This window comes from Sorex araneus, chromosome 1 (assembly GCF_027595985.1).
Source record: "Sorex araneus isolate mSorAra2 chromosome 1, mSorAra2.pri, whole genome shotgun sequence".
Taxonomy (NCBI): Eukaryota; Metazoa; Chordata; class Mammalia; order Eulipotyphla; family Soricidae; genus Sorex; species Sorex araneus.
In genome coordinates, this window is record NC_073302.1 from 194,872,383 (window position 1) to 194,877,953 (window position 5,571).

Sequence of the window (5,571 nt, forward strand, 5' to 3'; positions counted from 1 at the left end):
CGCACCCCCGCCCCCCCCCCCCGCCCCCGCACACACTGTCCCACCGTCCCTGGGACAGAGGCGCTCAATGACCCTCAGTGGGAATCCTGAGTGGGTCGAAGTAAGGCGTGGGGTAGAGCAAGGCTGAGACTGTAGGGAAGGTGTCCTTGTGCGAGGAGCCTGGAGGAACAGGGGGCAGGCCCCACGTGGCCAGCACCTGGAGGGTGGAGCTGGACATTCAGCTCTCCAAAGACCCCTGTCCTAGAGTCCCCCGAAGGGTCCCTGTCCTTTTCTACCCTGCCACTGGGGATCACCTTGCAGGTCCAGAAGGAACTTTATGGGGTGGGAACCGGTGTGGGGCCTGCCTGAGGAGCCCAGAGCCCTGGACAGTCGGCTCTCCCGCGCCTGGGCAGCAGTGGCCGGCTCCCTCCCAGTGGACTCCTGCTGTCGGGGGTGGCAGACACGACGGGTGCCTGCTAAGCCCACATGACTCCATGTTGCCCCGGGCTTGGGCCATGCAGGATGGGACAGGAAGTGCCCCTTGAGAGACTGATGTCTTGGCTGGGTCAGGCTGTCATGCTGGAGATACGGGTGCCCTTGCAGAGGTGGGGGCGGGGGGAGGAGGGCATGTCCCAGCCGGCACCTCAGGTGCAGAGGAAGGGCAGCCGAGGGCAGAGGGGCTCCCAGTGCTCTGAACAGGTCTCTGCAGTGCTGGTTCTTGCTGCAGGGAGGCAGTTTCTAGAACCTTCTGATAACCGCTTCATCTGTGTGGAGCTGTGTGGAGTGGACAGAAAGAGAAAGTCTCTGCCTGAGGCTCTGGAGGCCGCAGGAGATGGCCCCTGCTTCCCCAGACACCAGTGCAGGAGTCCCCTGAGCGCAGGGCTCCCCGCGCCCAGCGAGGCACAAGCAGAGGCCCAGGCTGAAGCCCTGTGGGCTGGGCAGCGAGTCCCTGGCAAGTGCTCTGGGCAGAAACCTGGTGATGCCCATGACGGCGCCAGGCCCTGGCCCAGAGTTCCATCTCCTCCACTATTGGGATCTGCCTGACCCTGAGACCTCGAATATGAATGTCAGAAAAAAAGCACATTATGGTTATTTTTCCTTGGAACAGAGACACTATCTAAATATGTTTTAAACCATTTTTATTGAGGTGCTGTTATTCACATGCTGTTAATTACATCTTTCATGCAGGTGTCTTCCCAACACAATACCCACCACCAGAGTGCCCACTTCCCTTCCCCAGCTCTCCAGTGCCCTTTCCGGCACCCACCCCCTGCCCCATCATGTCGACTCTAGTTCCAATGATTTTGATGTTTTCCCTTTATTGTTTCTTCATATCCCACATATGGAAGGTATTTTATATAGTCATTTATTTGTAAGTGATGACACCTACTCACATAGAGATGAACAGAGCTAAACTGCTGAAATTCCACAGAATTGTAAGTCAATAATAAGTTGATTGCAAATTACTTTTCAGTGGCTGGAGATAGTTCAGTGGGTAAGGCTCTTGCATTGCTCCCGTCTAACCCAGGTTCAATCCCTGGCATCCCGTAATGTTCCCCAAGTGCCGTCAGGATTAATTTCTAAGTGCAGAGCCAGGAGTCACCTCTGAGCATTGCTGGGTATGGGAATCCTCCCCAATCTTTTTCAAAAACTGTATACATTTTTATCAGTATATAAATTAAAATATTAAAATTATTAACAATTCTGTGCTGATTAATTACAAAATTACATGAGATAAAGAAATCTACAAATGCAATGCTTAGTAAGAGTAAAAAGAACTGAAAATTTTAAGAAGATATGACTAGGTCTATAAAAGTATTAAAAGTGTCTTTTATCCTAAGAAAGAGAATAATGGCTTTCTGTTAGAAAATTCTGTATTATAGATACTGCTTAAATACTTGTATTAATAAGTAAATGATTGTAATAAAAATCTCTATGAATGTGAAAAACACATCAGAAAATAAACTTGATCAGACCTAGAACATTCAGTATAAATTAAATGTCAATTTGTTATTAAAATCATATAAAATCCCTTAGCAAGTTGGGAGTAAACAGACTTTTCTAAACTAATAGAGATTGTAAACACCACGAGTGGATTCCATATCCAGTACCAAGTGCTGAGAAGTGTGGGTTTTATTTATTTATTTATTTAAGAAAATAGAAAAGTTTATTGGAAAGTAGAAAGGAAAGGGAGAGAAACTCCCCAGCTGGGGAGGAACAGTATAGGACTAAGTTTGTCTTATTTTTAAAAATGAAAGAAAGGAAGAAAGAAAGAAAGAAAGAAAGAAAGAAAGAAAGAAAGAAAGAAAGAAAGAAAGAAAGAAAGAAAGAAAGAAAGAAGAAAAGAAAAAGTCCTTTAATGCTTCTTGTAAAGCTGGTTTCAAGACTCTGAATTCTCTAAACTATTGCCTGTTCATGGAGTTCTATATTGTTCCTTCAAATCTGAATGATAATCTAGCTAGATAAAATATTCTCGGCAAAGTGCTCATTTTAAAAAATTTTTGTACTACATATCGCCACTCTTCTGGCTATTAGAGTCTCATTTGATAGATCTGCTGTGTATCTTATGGGCTTTCCTTTGTATGTAAGTTCCTTTCTTGATATTGCTGCTTTCAATGTTCTGTCTCTGTCTTGATTTTAGTAATTCTGAGAACAATATGTCTTGGAGTTTTTTAATTGGAGTTTAATTTCTCTGGGACTCTTTTGCTTCTTAGATCTCAAAGCCTGTATTCTTCAATGTTGGGAAATTCTTTTTTTTCTGGGTAACACCTGGTGATGCTCAGGGGTTCCTTCTGGCTCTGCACTCAGGAATTATTCCTGGTAGTGCTCAGGGGACGATATGGGATGCCAAGGATCGAACCCAGGTCAGCCGTATGCAAGGCCAACGCCCTACCCACGGTGCTACTGCTCCAGCCTTGGGAAATTTTTGTCTATGGCTTCTTTAACAATTAGTTCTTCATAGAATTTGTCTTCAGGGACTCGGATGATTTTTCTATTCCTCTTGAATGTATCCCATAGTTTTTGGGTGTGCTGTTAATGTCTTTCCAGGTTTTTTTCTGTATTCTGTGTTTTTCCTCAAGGCCCCCTGCATCTCGTATTGGAGCCCCTCCACCTTCTCCTCAGCTGCTGTGACTGCTGCTCTCGCCTTCCCTTGAGTCTGTTCCATCACCCCCTGTTCGCTCCACCGTGGCGTTTCTGCTTGTCGCTCTCTCCTTTCTTGGCCTTGGCTGCCTGCCTTGCCACTGTCACTGTAATGTCACTAAAGCCACTTCTGGGGGTTTGCAGAGCTGGTTGATGCTGACTGAGCCTGTTTGCTCTCACTGAGCCAGGCGGGCTTTGATGCACATTCCCCAGTGGGTCTGCTGTGCTCCTGCTGTGCTGAGGGGTTCTCTGTGGTCAGGTGCTCTGAGAGCTCTCCTGAGGAAAGAGGCTGGGAGTGTCTTACTTCCTTCCCTGCCAGTCTTCACCCAGTAGCATGTGTATGTAGTGAGATGCGATGAGAACCAGTGCAGGGGCGCATATGTGGAGACATAGTCCTCACAGGAGCTGTGAGGTGGGCCTGTTGATAGGTGGAGGTCAGGCATGGAAGGGAGACTGTACAGCAGGGAAGGCGGGTGTGTGTGTGAAATGATGCTCTTCAATGTGTGTGTGATGGGGGCTGTTCAAGTGTGTTGATGGGGGTTGTTCTGTGTATGAGATGGAGCTATTCAGTACATGTGTATGTGACGGGGCTGTTCATGTATGTGAGATGGGGCTATTCAGTGTTTGTGTATGCATGTGTGTCTGATGGGGCTGTTCGTGTGTGTGAGAGATGGAGCTGTTTAGGTGTGTGTATGTAATGAGATGGGGCTGTTCATGTGTGTGTGAGATGTGAATGTTCAGTGTGTGTGTAACAGGGACTATTCATGTGACTGTGTGGGATGTTCAGTGTTTGCATGTGTGATGGAGACTGTGTGTGAAAGGGGGGCTGTTCATGTGTGCCCGTATGTGTGTATATGAAGAGGGCTGTTCGCATATGTGTGTGATAGGGCTGTTCATGTGTGTGTGTGTGTATGATGAGGACTATTGCTGTTTGTGTGTGAGAGATGGAAACTATTCAGAGTGTGTGTGTGTATGTGTGTGTGTGCGCCAGTGAGAGAGAGAGAGATGGGGTTATTAATTGGATGCCATTTACAAACATGAGTAAAAATTTCAGAACATGGTCACTGAGCCTACAATCCCATAGATGAAGTAAAGGCCAGAATCTAATGATCCTTCCAGAAAACTGCCCAGAAAAGCATGAGCGGAGGGCGTCCGAGGGGAGCTGCTCTGCTTCCCGTCAGCTGAGGCCTGACTATCTGTCCAGGGAGTTACAGAGCAAAGGAGAGGGTGAGTAATCACTGAGAAATCTCCCAGAACTTTTCCTAGAGCAGAGGCAGACCGGATGTCTCGGGCATCCCTCAGGCTAGCGGGAGGGGGAATCTGAACTGTGGTCGGCCAACCCCAAGCTTCAGCAGGACTCAGACGGCCCAGGCTAGGAGAACTAAGAGGCTGGAGCTGATAGAACAGTGGCATAGAGTGGGATTTCCCTCTTCTCTGCAGCAGGAGCAGGGGGCTGGGGGTCGGGCCAGCAGCTGACCTGGCACGGAGGCAGGGCTGAGGCTGGCTGAGTCCTGGGGGCCGCTGGCCTCACATGGCCTGACCAGTGGGGTGGAGCCGCCCACAGGCCCGAGGAGGAGGCAATGGAGAGACAGGGCTGGCTGCACTCACCAAGGCTCTTATAAATAGTACAGGGAGGCCCAGCCTGAGCAGATGAGTCAGAGAGACGCCAGCAGAACCTGCAGGCAGCTGGGGCCTCGGGCCAGCTGTCCCTCTGCGCACAGAGGCCCTAGACACAATCAGGAGCAGGAGGTTTGGGTTCAAAGAAACAGTGACGTGGTGATGGGGCTCCAGGCCGTGTCTGGGCCCACAAGGTCCTCTCCACACAGCCTGCGGGCTTGGCCTCGTCCTCAGCTTAGAGTCTGTGCTTTCGCTGTGTGGGACCCTCATGCCAGGATGTAACAAGTTCCCATTCTGGGTCAACCCCCTCCCATGCCCCTCCCCCATGTCACTACAGGGGCACTGTTTTCAGGTCTGAGTTGGTTAAGAAGGAATAACTGTAGCTGTGGCTGTATAGCATGTAAAATCAAGACATGAGCATGAGTCTATGCCTGGACTTTATACATAATATAATATTTTACGAATTTGGGGGCTAAGACTTGGGGGGCAAAGCATACAACATTTATCTTTAGCTGGGACACACAGTGGTCTCATTTTATTTTTCTATATGAATGACTGCCTCTTCCAAATTTCTAAGAAAAAATTTTCCAGAAGATTCCCAATAACAAACCCAGATGGGATTGGGTATTTCCCTCGTATGTGCTGCCGTCCCCGGCACCAGCGATGGTCTCCTGGAGCACAGAGTCCAGAGTAAGCCTGAGCACCACTGGGGTGGCACAAAACCAAAAATATAGCGAACAAAAACCTCCAGATTAGGTGCTGGGATTTCTCTCTTGCATCCAGACATGCCGAGACGGACCCTGAGAAGGGGAGTCCCCAGGTCACTTCTCAGTG